Here is a 15,477-nt window from a genome sequence, read left to right as displayed (position 1 = left end):
CCGAGCAGGGAGCCCGTTTTGGGGCTCAATCCCAGGACCCTGGGATCATGACTTGAGCCGAAGGGAGGCGCTCAACTAACTGAGCCACCCAGGTGCCCCTCTTTGCTGAGACTTTTCAAATGTATTTGTTTTAAATGGGTTCATAAATGTTTGATGAAGCAGTTTTATGATGGTTGTTTTAAAATCCTTGTCAGATAATTCAGGCATCTGATTCATTTTGGTGTCAGTATTTTTAAAATTATATTTTGTCATTCAAGTTGAAATTTTCCTGGTTCTTGGTATGATGAGTGATTTTTTTTTTTTAACTGTATCCTGGACAGGGGCGCCTGGGTGGCTGAGTCAGTTAAGTGTCTGACTCTTGATTTCAGCTCAGGTCATGATCTCGGGGTCCTGAGATCAAAGCGCTGCATCAGGCTCCATGCTCAATGCAGAGTCTGCTTGTCCTTCTTCCTCCCCCTGCTTGCTCTCGTGCTCTCTCTCTCAAATAAATAAAATCCTTAAAAAAATAAATTGTATCCTGGACATTTAGAGACATGAGACTCTGGATCTTATATAAATCTATTTTAGCAGGTTCTTTCTGACACCATCCTAGAGAGGAATGGGGAACCCACCTCCTTTCTGCCAGATGAGGGTGAAATTCCGGACTTCCCATTTGACCTTCTTGGCATCTCAGAGGGAAGTGATACCTTGGTGCCTTGTTCCTTTGTATGGAAATTGGATATCTTGCCTCCCACTATGCCTGACACCACCTTGGTTGGGAAGGTGGGGGTGACTTGTTAGGTCCTGCAATATTGTAATAGGGGAGGCCTCATTATTGCTGGATGTTGGTGAAAGTTCCATCTTCACACTCAGCTTCCTCTGATACTGAAGGGTAAAGGGAAGGGTACCTTTATACAGTTGGTGGGGAGAAGTCCAGAATCCCCATGTAGCCTCCATTGATAATATAAAGGGGCCTCAATACTACCAAGCAGGGATGAAAAACCCCAAGTTCCCACTCAGTCTTCTCTGATACCACCCACATTACAGCTGGGACAGAGTGGAACTCTAGGCTCCCCATTCCCAAGGTATTGCTGACAGGCGTAAAGAGAGACCATAGTTTTGTTCCATGTTTGGTAGGGTAGGAAAGTATTGTCTTTTTCTTTCTTGGTAGGTTGCACATTTCTTGGGCCATTAGCTAGAGAAGCAGCTTGGGGAGCATTTTTGTGTATTCCTGTTGGCCTTTCTCAGTTGCCAGCTACTCTAGCACCCAGTCTAGGGTATAGGAGACAAAAAGAGAAAACCCAGGTATCTCATCACTGTGTCATTTTGTGATCCCAAGGTCCCAAGCCACTAAGATTCCAGAGTCATTTTGGTTTATGTATAATGTCCAGGTTTTTGTTTATTTTTTTTAGCTGCTGTTTGTAAAGGAATAGGATGTGTGTTTATTCCCTCTTTATCCAGAATCAGAAGTCAATGTTGTCTTTCTTTCTAGGTACAACATATATTTCCCTGTTTCTTAAAACTCTACTTTTCAAGTTTTCTTCATATAGGGTGCACTTATTTCTCATTGTTTATAACTTTTGTTGCCATTATGGATGGGATTCTCTTTTTCTTTCTTACATTTTAAAATTGGCTAATACTGTTAATTTTTATGAAGAAAAGAGTTAATACAGTTAATACTCTTGTGAAGACAAGAGTTAATGGTTGCCTGTCTTTGGGAAGCCTAGAACCCTGTCAACCCTTGGCCAACCCCTGAGAATATGGCCTTCAGAATGCTCTTTATGTTTCTGATGACATTCTGTATGCCCAGGGCAATGGATGATGCTGTACCAGTTTATTAGGATTGTTTTGCACAAGCATGACAATTGATGATGTGCCTCATTTCGCTGTTGGGGTCCTGAGTTTTAGTTACCACGGATGGTCATGTAGCCAGAACAGTTGCCTATATGCCCCCAACCTTTGATAAAAGCTTCAAACCCTTGGACCAGAGTGAACTTCTTTTGGCAGACATTTCACACTGTCCTTCCAGTTTGCTGCTAGAAAGACTGTATCTTGTGTGGTCCCACGAGGGGAATGACTTGGAAGCCTATGTGTGATTTCTCTGGACTTTACCCAATATATACTTTTGTTCTGTTGCTCTTACTCTGTATCTTTTGCTGTAATAAGCCTTGGCTGTGAGTATAACCCGCTAGTAAGTCTTTTTTTTTTAAATTTTTAAAATTTATTTTATTTTTTTATAGATTTATTTATTTGACAGAGAGAGACACAGTGAGAGAGGGAACACAAACAGGGGGAGTGGGAGAAGCAGGCTTCTGGTGGAGCAGGGAGCCGGATGCGGGGCTTGATCACAGGACCCTGGGATCATGACCTGAGCTGAAGGCAGACGCTTAATGACTGAGCCACCCAGGTGCCCCAAACCTGCTAGTAAGTCTTGTGAATCATTCTAGTAAACCACCTAACTTGAGAATGATCATGGGACTCCTAAACCTTAAAAATTAGACTAATTTCATATACAACCACATTGATAGTAAATTTTTATGAGAACTACTAGTTTACCAGTTGATTTTTTTTTTTATTTTATTTATTTGAGAGAGAGAGAATGAGAGATAGCGAGCACGAGAGGGAAGAGGGTCAGAGGGAGAAGCAGACTCCCTACTGAGCAGGGAGCCCGACACAGGACTCGATCCCGGGACTCCAGGATCATGACCTGAGCCGAAGGCAGTCGCTAACCAACCGAGCCACCCAGGCACCCTACCAGTTGATTTTCTTAAGTGGTCTAGATCACATTGTCTGCAGAAAATGTGTAGTATTTTTCTCTTCTTCTTTATTTATAGGCTTTAATTAATCTTAGGCCCTTTATATGAGTCTATTAGTATACTTATGTTTCTAGTCTTTTTTTTTAAGATTTTTAAATTTATTCATTTGACAGAGACAGAGCGAGTAAGAGCACGAGCAGGGGGTAGGGTCAGAGAGAGAGGGAGAAGCAGACTCCACACTGAGCAGGGCACCTGACACGGGGCCTGATTCCAGGACCCCGGGAACATGACCTGAGCCAAAGGTAGATGCTTAACCGACTGAGCCATCCAGCCCCTTATGTTTCTAGTTTTTAAAAAAATATTTGGGGGGGAGGGGCAGAGGGAGAGGGAGAGAGAGAGAACCTCAAGCAGACTCCCTGCTGAGTGGGGAATCTGACACAGGGCTCGATCTCACAACCCTGAGATCGTGACCTGAGCCGAAATCAAGAGTTGGATGCTTGACCAACTGAGCCACCCAGGCACCCATTATGTTTCTAGTTTTTTGTTTTTTTTTTTAAAGATTTTATTTATTTGAAAGAGAGACAGTGAGAGACAGCATGAGAGGGGAGAAGGTCAGAGGGAGAAGCAGACCCCCCACCGAGCCGGGAGTCCGACACAGGACTCGATCCCGGGATTCCAGGATCATGACTGGAGCTGAAGGCAGTCGCTCAACCAGCTGAGCCATCCAGGTGCTCTATGTTTCTAGTTTTAATGGGAAAGTTCTCAATGTTCTACATTAACTATAATGTTTTTATACTTTTCCAGTAAACATTTTCATATTAAATTTTCTTCTGCTTCTAGTTGATTGACTGAAGGTACTTATCAGTAATGAATGTTAAACTTCATTAATATTTTTTCGTTTATTGAGGTAATCATATAATTTTTTCTTTAATGAAGCAGTCTGCATCTCTTTTAGGTATAGATATTCGATTATCCTTTTTTTTTTTAAAGATTTATATATTTGAGAGAGAGAGAGAAAGAGTGTGTTTGTGTGTGTTGTGGGTGTGTGTGAGAGCAGGGGGAGGGACAGAGGGAGAGGAAGAGGGAGAGAGAGAATCTCAAGCATACTCCTGGCTGAGTATGGAGCCCAGTGTGGGGCTTGATCTCACAACCGTGAGATCATGACCGGAGCCGAAATCAAGATTCGGATGCTAAACCGACTGAGCCACCCAAGTGCCCCAGCCCTTTATTTCTTCTGTGGTTATTCTTGCTTTCTGATTTTTCTTGATTCAAGTTTGGGAATTTTCATTTTTCCAAGAATATCATCCATTGTCTACTTTTTATTTCATTAAAAATTTTTTTAAATGAAATAACCAAGAACTGGTAATACTAAGCCTGATTTTTCAAAAAAGATTTTTATATGGACATACTAAATTTAAATAATAATTGTTAATATTAATAATGTTGTGGTCATTGTCACTTAACATTAAACAAGTATCTGCTTAATCTATGCCTCCTCTTATACCCCGGCTTTCCCTCTTTGATTAGGAAATATATATTGCACAGAACTCTTAGAGGTACTGCATTAAATGTGATTCTCATACACTTGGTTGCAATATTTCTAACATAGTCTGTCAATACATTTGGTACCCATCTGTGCAGATATCTCTAGGCTTTGCTTTTTAGCTATCATGTGTGACCCGGTTTGGGTAGATATTTTGCCCAAATGGTAACAACAGTTTCCCTTCCAAAGTGCTCTTCCAAAACTTTGCCACTCCCCCATTAAGAGGTGGAGTTATGCTCCTTCCCCTTGAACTTGGGTGGGCCTTGTGATTGCTTCAACTAACAGAGTACAGTGGAAGTAAATGCTATGTGACTTCTAAGGCTAGGTCATAAAAGGCAAGGCAGTTTTCACTTGGCTCTTCTTAGGAGGCTCACTGTTAGAAACGGCCACTATACTAATGAAAAAGCTAAGGCCACATGAAGAGGTCTAACAGGAAGAACTAAGGACCTTAGTCCTCAGCCCTGGCTGAGCTACCAGACAACAGTCTGTTACCAACTTGCCAGCAACATGTGTGAGCCACCTTGGAAACTAATCTGCTAGCTCTCAGTAGAGCTGTCCCAGCTGATCCCATGTGGAACAGAGACGAACCCTCCCTGAGTCCTGACCAGATTGAAAATTTGTGAGCACAATCAATGACTATTTTTGTTTTATTTTTTTAAGATATTATTTATTTGAGAGGAGAGACAGTGAGCATGAGCAGGGGTGGGGGAAGGGCAGAGGGAGAGGGAGAAGCAGACTCCCCACTGAGCAAGGAGCCTGACGCAGGGCTCAAACACAGGACCCTGGGATCATGACCTGAGCCAAAGGCAGCCCCTTAACTGACTGAGCCACCCAGGCACCCCACTATTTTTGTTTTAAATCACTGTTTTGTTATACAGCAATTGACAACTGATAAAAAGATAAATCCAAAAAGTAGTTGAGAGTGGGAAGCATACTGCTTCTGAATTTCTGTCCATTCATCTAAAAGCTTTCTTTTCATGGCTTCCACGAGACCACACTCTCCTGTTTGTTTTCAACTTCACCTTTGTCCCTTTGCTGGCTTATCATTCTTTATGACCTGTAAATACTAATGTTCCCAAATGCTTAATCCTGGGCCCTGTCCTTGTATCTGCCCTTTTCTCTAGCTGTATTTTCTCCCGGGACCCTGGGATCATGACCTGAGCCGAAGGCAGACACTTAACGACTGAGCCACCCAGGAGCCCCAGAATCACTTTTTAAAAAGAGTTACTTATTTTGAGAGAGAGGGAGAGAGAGGGTGTGCGCCTGTGTGGGGGGGAGGGGCGGGGCAGAGGCAGAGGGAGAGAGAATCTCGAGCAGACTCCCTGCTGAGCACAGACACCAGTGCGGGGCTCCATCTCACAATCCTGAGGTCATGACCTGAGCTGGAATCAAGAGCTGGACGCTTAACCAACTGAGCCACCCAGATGCCCCTCAAGCAGAATTATTAATCCCACATCCCCAGACCTCTTTGTCCCCCAGTCTCCATTAGTCTCCACCAATCACCCAGTTGCTGAGGGAAAAAATTTAGGATTTATCTTTGATTGCTTTCTTTCTCTCACTCCCTGCATTCAAACCATCAGCAATATTAAGACTGGTGTGTAATCATCTGCATCTCTCACAGCTCAGATATACTTATACAAGCACTTACATAAATATGCATATATATGGCTTTTGGCTTTACTGAAATAGACTCCAAACACATATTACTCTGGAACTTACTTTTTTCAGTTGACATCCCCGTATCAGTAAATACAGATTCAACTGTTTTTTTCTCCCAATTTCTTAATGGATTTCTAGATACATACAAACACCTGTAGTTTATATATATACACAGGACCACAATATATTTACTGGGGTATCGTGGTTATTTTCCCTTTTTCTTTTTTTTTTTTTTTAAACGATTTTATTTATTTGAGAGAGCACGCATGAGTGGGGGGGGAGAGGCAGAGGGAGAGGTAGAGGGTGAGAAGCAGACTCCCCACTGAGTGCTGATCCTGACATGGGGCTCAATCCCAGGACGCTGAGATCATGACCTGAACCAATGTTAGATAGATCCTTGACCGACTGAGCCACCCAGGCACCCCAGCTTTTTCTTTTTTTGTCACTTCCTCCTTCCTTCATTTCTCCCCACTCTTAAATCAAGATAACTCAACTAAACAGCATATATCCACTCGTATCTTTCCCCATACTCATAAAATCAAACAAATATATGCATGTATATATAAGTTTAGGTGTCTTGCTTTTCCCATTCAACAAACCCCAAAACCTTATGGAAAATCCTCCAGAATTATCTAGTATAGTGAAAATTCATTCTTTTAAATGACAGTGTAATATTTCTTAGTATGGATATTGTAAAATGTATTCCTCCGTTCCCTTATTTATGAGCATTCTCTTTATTTCCCCAACACAAGTAATGATATAATTAATATCTTTGTACATTTATTTTTTTTTAAAGATTTTATTGATTTATTTGACAGAGACAGACAGCGAGAGCAGGAACACAAGAAGGGGGAGTGGGAGAGGGAGAGCAGGCTTCCCACTGAGCAGGGAGCCCGATGTGGGACTCGATCCCAGGACTCTGGGATCATGACCTGAGCTGAAGGCAGCCGCTTAATGACTGAGCCACCCAGGCGCCCTATACATTTATTCTTTGTACTAGTACTTTTATTTCTATAAACTAGAATTTCTGATAGAATTTGCTGGTCAAAGGATATATACAAGCTTTTATTAAACAGTAAATAGATACATTTATTAATCAAGCAGAGGGTAGACAAAATAACAGTAAAACAAGTATCTGTGGACTTACCACCTAGTTTAAGAAATAGAGCTTTAGTGATTCTCTGAAGCCTCCTTGGTGCTCCAATGATTCCTTTTCCCCCTTTAGAAAAAAAAAATCCTGAATTTTTTTTACTTTTCCTTATCATGCTTAATTCCCTGCATAATCTGTTCTTTAATTTTGACTTGTAAAACTTCATATAAATGAAAACAAAATTATATATTCTTTTATGTCCTTTTTTTGCCTGGTCATATTCCTGAGATTTAACTATTTTGATGGGTAGAGCTGAAAAGTTCATGTTCAATGCTGTTTAATCATTCATTATATAAATGCACTGTGTTGTATGGACATTTGCCAATACTGCTATGGACGTTTCTGAACATGGCCTTTTTGGTGTACACATGCAAGTTTCTGTAGTTTGCATATCTAAGATATATGCAATTGTTGGTTGTGGGGTATGCCCATATTTAACTTTACAAGGTAATGCTAAATTGTTTTCCAAAGCCATTATACCAATTAACATTCCCACTAACACTACATTATGCCTGATTTCCCTGAAGCATCTTTTCGAATGTTTCTTAGCTATTAATTTTTCCTCTTTTGTGGTATTTGCCAGTTTAAAAAATTGGGTTGCCTTTTTCTGATTTGCATGAATTTTTTGTATATCCTAGATCAGTGGTGTCCAAAAGAAATAAAATGCAAGTCACAGATGTAATTTAAAATGTTCTAGTAGCCACAGTTAAAAAAGTGATAAGAAACAGGAAATATTAATTTAATTTTATTTTTTAAAGATTTATTTATTTTAGAAAGTGGGGAAGGGGCAGAGGGAGAGATTGCTGAAGCAATCTCCTCACTGACTGGGGAGCCTGATGTGGGGCTCTATCCCAGGACCCTGAAGATCATCACCAGAATTGAAATCAATAGTCTGCCACTTAACTAAGCCATCCAGGTATCCCTGGGCAAAATTAATTTTAATAGTTTTTTTACTTAATAATACAATCTACTTACCAAAATATTATCATTCCAAGATGTTAATATATACAAAAATTTTTTTTGTACTAACTTTTTGAAATCTGGAATCTATTTCATACTTACAGCACATCTTAATTTGGCCTACCTACATTTTAAGTACTCAAGAGCCACACGTAGTTAGTACCTACTGTACTGGGGTATAGCTCTAGATACTTTTGTTGTTGTTATAGGTGTTGCAGACCTTTCCTTCTAGTTTATGATTTTTCCTTTCACATTTTGTCTTTTGAGGACAAAGTTTCAAGGGAGCTGAATTTTGACTTCTTTGGTTTGTACTTTGAATTTTAAGAACATTTTTTCTATCACATGGGCATGTCCCAAAGATATTGTATTATTCTATATTTTATTCTAAATCTTTTCATGTTTTGCCTTTTATATTGAAGTCTTCAATCCATCTGGAACTGACTTTTGGGTTAAATATGAAATAAGGATCCATTTTTACTTTCTCTTCAGATGGATAGTCAGTAAGATAACCTAGCTCTAACAGTCTGGTGTTGATGTTGTTTTTGTAAATGGTATGTTTTATTTGCTTGTGCTTTCTATTTGCTGGATTATAGAAATGCAGTTGATTTTTTTATCTGAAAAACTTGAAGAATTGTCATTAGTTCTAAGTATTATTCTGTAAATTATTTTGCGTTTTCTAAGTAGACAATCATACCACCTGTAAATAACCACTGTCCTTTTCATTCCTTACATGTTTTATTTCTTTTTAAAAAAAGATTTTATTATTTGAGAGAGAGAGAGGGAGAGGGAGGAGCAGAGGGAGAGGGAGATAATCTCCAGCAGACTCTGACTCTGAACTGAGTGCAGAGCCCTATGCGGGATTGATCCCATGACCCTGAGGTCATGACCTGAGCAAACCAAGAGTTGGAGGTTTAACCAACTGAGCCACCCAGGAGCCCCTCACATGTTTTATTTCTTTTATTGTTTTATTTTGCTGGCTAGGACTCAAATACAATGTTGAATAGAAATGGTGACAGCAAACATTCTGTTTTATTTTCAATTTCAAAAGAAATGCTTTCTTCCACAATTACGAATAATGTTTGCTCTAGGTCTTTATCAGGTTAAGGAAGTTTTCTTCTATTCCTAATTTGTTAAAGGTTGTTTTGTTCCTCTTTCTTTTCTTTTTTTAAAATTAAGAATGGGGGCACCTTGGTGGCTCAGTTGGTTAAGCATCTGCCTTTGGCTCAGGTCATGATCCCAGGGTCCTGGGATCAAGTCCCGCATCAAGGGTCCTTGCTCAGTGGGCCTGACAAGCCTGCTTCTCCCTCTGCCTGCTGAAATCCCCCTGCTTGTGCTCTTCTGTCTCTCAAATAAATATATAAAATCTTTTAAATAAAATAAAATTAAGAATGTTTACTGAATTTTAACAAATATTTTTGCCTGCATCTAAAAAAAATAAATAGGGCACCTGGGTGGCTTAGTCGTTAAGCGTCTGCCTTTGGCTCAGGTCATGATCCCAGGGTCCTGGGATCGAGCCCCGCATCGGGCTCCCTGCTCCGCGGGAAGCCTGCTTCTCCCTCTCTCACTCCCCCTGCTTGTGTTCCTGCTCTCGCTATCTCTCTCTCTCTCTCAAATAAATAAATAAAATCTTAATAAATAAATAAATAAATAAATAAATAAAAGTATTTGGATGTACCATCTTTATTAGCTTTCAAATGCGGCTGTAACAAAGTATTACAACCTTAGAAGCTTAAGACAGCCCCACACATTTATTTTTTTTACAGTTCTGCACACCAGAAGTCCAGTATGGGTCTAACTGAACTAAAAACAGTGTTGGCAGGCTACATCCATTCTCGAGGTTCTGGGAGAAAATCTAGTTCCTGCTCATTTGGGTTATTGGCAGAATTCAGTTCCTAGAGGTTGTAGGGCCACAGTCCCTGTTTTCCTGCTCCCTGTAAAATGAGCGAGGGTCATTCTCATCTTGCAGAGGCTGCCACATTTCTTGGCTCATGGCCCTTTTCCTCCATTTTCAGAGCCAGCAACAGGCAGGTTGAGTGCTTGTCCTTTTCATCTCTCTGACCAACACTTTTGCCTTCCTCTTCCATTTTTAAGGATTTGTGATTAGATTGGGACCAGATAATCCAAGATAACCTCTCCATCCCAAGGTCTGGCACTCGATCACATCAAAGTCCCTATTGCCACACAAAGAAACATAGTCACAGGTTCCAGGGATTAGGAAGCGGACATCTCTGGGGAGCTATTCTGCCTACCACACCATCATAATTTGTTAATATGTGAATTACTTTAACAAGTTTGCATAACTGAACACTAACTTTCACTCCTGAAATAAATTCAACTTGATCCTGATTTTTATCTTTTTAACAAATTGCTGGATTTGCTTTAATGTTTTGTTCATGATTATTCCATCTTTGTTCAAGAATGAGAATAGCTTGGGCGCCTGGGTGGTTCAGTCGTTAAGTGTCTGCCTTCGGCTCAGGTCATGAGCCCAGGGTCCTGGGATCGAGCCCTACATCGGGCTCCCTGCTCTGTGGGGAGCCTGCTTCTCCCTCTCCCACTCCCCCTGCTTATGTTCCTGCTCTGTCTCTCTCTGTCAAATAAATAAATAAAATCTTTAAAAAAAAAAAAAAGAATGAGAATAGCCTGTAACTTCTCCTTTCTTGTCCTATCTTTGCCTGTCTGGGTCTGCCCGTCCATCTATTCATCCATCCCTTCCTTTCTTTTTGAGAGAAAATTGACTACTGACTCATTTTTAATGGTTTTAGGACCAGATAGGTTTTCCATTTCTCACTGAGTCAGTTTTGCTAGTTGTTTTTTTTTTTTAAGATTTTATTTATTTATTTGACAGAGAGAGACACAGCAAGAGAGGAAACACAAGCAGGGGGAGTGGAAGAGGGAGAAGCAGGCCTCCCGTGAGCAGGGAGCCTGATGAGGGGCTCAATCCCAGGTGACCTGAGCTGAAAGCAGATGCTTAACGACTGAGTCACCCAGGCGCCCCAGTGATTTCTTTCTAAAAAAATTTTTTTTCTAATGCAATATATGTTAAGAAAAAAAGAAAGAAGAAGATAGCAGGAGGGGAAGAATGAAGGGGAGTAAGTTGGAGGGGGAGAAGAACCATGAGAGACGATGGACTCTGAAAAACAAACTGAGGGTTCTAGAGGGGAGGGGGGTGGGGGGATGGGTTAGCCTGGTGATGGGTATTAAAGAGGGCACATTCTGCATGGAGCACTGGGTGTTATGCACAAACAATGAATCATGGAACACTACATCAAAAACTAATGATGTAATGTATGGTGATTAACATAACAATAAAAAAATAAAAAAAAATGCACCCTTAAAAATTTTTTTTTTAGATTTTATTCTTTTATTTGACAGAAAGAGAACGAGCCAAAAAGCACAAGCTGGGGGAATGGCAGAGGGAGAGGGAGAAGGAGAAGCAGGCTCTCCGCCAAGCAGGGAGCCCGATGTAGGGCTCAATCCCAGGATCCTGGGATCATACCTGAGCTGAGGGCAGACATTGAACCAACTGAGCCACCCAGGTGCCCCGCCCCCTTAGTTAGTGATTTCTTTTTTTTTTTTTTTTAAGATTTTATTTATTTATTTGAGAGAGAGAGAGAATGAGAGATAGAAAGCACGAGAGGGAAGAGGGTCAGAGGGAGAAGCAGACTCCCTGCTGAGCAGGAAGTCCGATGCGGGACTCGATCCCGGGACTCCAGGATCATGACCTGAGCCGAAGGCAGTCGCTTAACCAACTGAGCCACCCAGGCGCCCCTTAGTTAGTGATTTCTAACTTAATTTCAAATTTGTCAGAGAACATGGCTTATGCAACATCAATCATCTGAATTTGTTGAGAATAACTACATGGACTTACATGTATGTGGTCAATTTTCATAAACATTCCACACATGCATATTAGGATATGAGTGTTCTGTTGAGTGCAACAGTTTATATATATCTATAAATTCAATCTTTTTAATTATGTTGTTTATATCTTCTGATTCTTGTCTATAAGATCTATCCATTATTTTGAGGTGTGTTAAAATCTCCACTATACTGGGATATTCATTTTTCTTGTACTGTCGAATTTTGCTTTTTGTATCTTAAGGACATGTAATATGCAGGCATATTTAGAAGTCTTAAGTCCTGGGGTGCTTGGTGGCTCAGTCGGTTAAGCACCTACCCTCAGCTCAGGTCATGATCCTGGAGTCCTGGGTTCGAGCCCCACGTCCGGCTCCCTGATCAGCGTGGAGCCTGCTTCTCCCTCTGCCTCCCCCTGCTCCTCTCTCTCTCTTAAATAAATAAAATCTTTAAAAAAAAAAAAAAGGAATTCTGAAGTCCTAGTGAACTTCATTTAGTAATTTTCATTTATTCTTAGTCTGATGTTGTCAGCTTTCTACTGATATATTAGCCTGACATGTTTTTCCATCCTTTTACATTTTTCTATGTTCTTGGTTTTAAGAATGTCTCAAAAATAGCATATGGTTGGATTTTGTTTCCTTGTCTATTTTACATTCTTTTTTTTAAAACTGGAGACTTTATTCAATTTACATTTACTGTAGTTATTGAAATATTTGCATTTATTTTTTTACCATATTATTTGTGATTTCAATTTGTTTCACTATTGCTTTTTTTTTCTATTTCCGTATGATGCTTTTTTCGTAATTTTGTTCTCTTTCCTCTATTAACTTAGAAATTGGAACTCTTAGTAGTTACTTGAGATACCTTGAGTACTTAAAAGAATAAAGCTTAATCCATATTTTTACCCTCTTCCCAAACAATACAAGGACTTTGGAAAACTTCAACTCCAATCATCACTCCACCCTTCCCACTTCCAAATTTTGATTTTGTTCTCCTGGATATTAGTTCTATCTTGCCTTACTTTATTAACCACACAAATTATGTATTATTACTTTGTTACGTTTTTAGTTTTAAGCACTTATTTACCAATTTCTTTGCTCATTGCTCCTTCTTGTATCAGCGAGTATCTTCTGTTGGTGGTAAACTCCAGATTTTTTTTGTCTGAAAATGTCTTTAATCAGATAGCCAGATTCAAATCCTGGCTCTCCCTTTCCTTAGTCACGTGACCCTAGATAAGTACCTTAACCTCTGGGATCTTTGGTTTACTAATTTGTAAAACTGAGTTTCATCCTTTGCTGGGACAGACAAGGCTGGGAAGGAAGATGCAATGAACAGCTCTTGAGATGAATTCTCTGAAAGGGTGTCAAGATCCAAAACACAACAAAACAAACACTATAATCACTTCCCTTCGTGTCTGATACTCTCGTAGGGAAGACAAAATTAACACGCATTGACAAGGAATTAATAATATTCCTGTGTACTTGAGGGTTAAGTGTATGGTTCTTTCAAGTCAGCACTTTCAAGCCCAATGAAATGGTTGGCTCCTAGGAGCTTATGAAGGAGTCTTAACAGAAGACAGTGCTTACCTGGATGCCAATAGCTTATCAGCTGCTCAATAATCTAGTCTGGACAGGAAAATAAAATGTGAACACTTTAGAGTTTCTAAAAGAAAAAGAGTAAAAAAAAAGTAAGGCTTTCAAAAGAGTAGCAAATTAAGTATTCATTAAATACCTGGCATATACAGAGCCAAACACTATAAAATATTAAAGACAATAATGCTTCTGCCTTCAGTGAACTTTTAAGAGTTGGGAAGGGCGCCTGGGTGGCTCAGATGGTTAAGCATCTGCCTTCGGCTCAGGTCATGATCCCAGGGTCCTGGGATTGAGTCCCGCATCGGGCTTCCTGCTCCTTGGGAGCCTGCTTCTCCCTCTGCTTCTCTCTCTCTCTCATGAATAAATAAATAAAATCTTAAAAAAAAAAAAGAGTTGGGAAGATAGACTTATGTAATGAAAATCAGTTAACAAAGAAATACGGAAGAGAAAAAGACAACTACAGAGTACAATACTACTATATAGGAAGGTGCTAACTTGATACAAATAATGTATGTGATAGGGTTCAATATAGGTTGCGTATTGCTTTCTAGATTCCTCTTGTGTTGAGATCTGCAGATTGAACATGATTAAAAATCAATTGTAATTATACTTTTTTTCTCTAAGGAATTCCAGAGCCAATGAGTGTGATAGATTTGTGCAGAACAGTTAAAATAACCATCATTCTAAATTATGCTACCGTTCTTTTGTACATTGATTAAATCTAAAATAACTTTCAAGTATGTTGAGCCTTAAATTTGTAAGGTAGCTAATTTTTTAGTGCATGGCTATTAGTTTACATGTACTAGGTACTTTCTCAGTCGTACTGGGTGGCTCAGTCGGATAAGCGCCTGCCTTCAGCTCAGGTCATGATCCCAGGGTCCTGGGATTGAGTGCCACATCCGGCTCCTTGCTTATCGGGGAGCCTGCTTCTCCCTCTGCCTGCCGCTCCCCCTGCTTGTGCGCTTGCTCTAACAAATAAATAAATAAAAATCTTAAAATTTTTTTTTTTTTTTACAAATAGTAATTTGGAGACTGTGCTTAAGAGATCAATTGTCCAACTTGGGCCAAAAGGCTCTCCTAAGGCAAGAGATGCCTGAGTCAACTTTGTTTCGGGATCACTAAAGGCTACCCTAGGGTCCCCTGGGATGGGGTGGTCTGGGTCAACAGGAAGCAGTAATGGCAGGAGCAATTATAAAGATTTTTATGGTTTTCAGCACTCCATGAATGAATACCTCTTAGGTTTCGCCTTAAGACTTTTTGACATTTTTCCTTCAAACACATTTGCAGAAGGCTTTATGTAACAAACTAGGAGACAGTCAATATCTAATAATGCTAAAGACAAAATTATTCCACAGCTTTGATCAAGAGGCCAGGCCCAAGAATATGTTCTGAGGATGCATTCTCTTGAATTTAAAATACGTGCCCAGTGGGGCGCCTGGGTGGCTCAGTTGGTTAAGCGGCTGCCGTCAGCTTAGGTCATGATCCTGGAGTCCCAGGATCAAGCCCCACATCTGGCTCCCTGCTCAGCAGGGAGTCTACTTCTCCCTCTGACCCTCCCCCCTCTTGTTCTCTCTTTCTCTCTCTCAAATAAATGAATAAAATCTTTAAAAAAAAATGTGCACAAAAACCCCTGGTACAATAACAGATGAGGGCATTTAATAGTATTCAGTATTCTAGTAATCTTGCATGAAAAGTAACCAAGCCCAGTGACACATACTGGAAAGTGGCAGGGCTGGTATACGATGCAAAGCAGAGTTAGCTCTTAACCACTGCACTAAAATAAAATGTCTGATTAACTGTTGACATTTACTGGAAGTTTAGAGCTTTACAAATATTCTCTCCTTTGATCCTTGCAACAGTGACAGGACCTATCCACATTAACATTCTCATCTTACAATGAGAAAAAAAGCACAGAGAAATTATGTAACATTCTGTAAAGAAGTGGTCATGAGAGACTTGAACTTAGGGAATCAGATGGGCGCT

The 15,477-nt window shown here is 40.1% G+C and overlaps 1 long non-coding RNA gene across 2 annotated transcripts in view; it reads right to left on the bottom strand.

The window, feature by feature from the left end:
* LOC112833806 (uncharacterized) overlaps nucleotides 1–15,477 on the bottom strand; it is a 47,993-nt gene that overhangs the window by 31,002 nt on the left and 1,514 nt on the right. Inside the window, exons 2-3 of one of the 2 annotated variants that reach the window (XR_012380876.1) lie at nucleotides 13,489–13,564; nucleotides 7,081–7,156 (exon numbers count right to left, since the gene is read on the bottom strand). This is a non-coding gene — a long non-coding RNA (uncharacterized lncRNA). The remainder of the gene's footprint in view (nucleotides 1–7,080; nucleotides 7,157–13,488; nucleotides 13,565–15,477) is intronic. The other variant, XR_003210737.2, reaches the window with a different exon arrangement.

This window comes from Callorhinus ursinus, unplaced genomic scaffold, assembly GCF_003265705.2.
Source record: "Callorhinus ursinus isolate GAN/ISIS: 27379988/994484 unplaced genomic scaffold, GSC_fseal_2.0 scaffold15, whole genome shotgun sequence".
Taxonomy (NCBI): Eukaryota; Metazoa; Chordata; class Mammalia; order Carnivora; family Otariidae; genus Callorhinus; species Callorhinus ursinus.
This window is presented reverse-complemented; position numbering and strand designations above follow the sequence as displayed.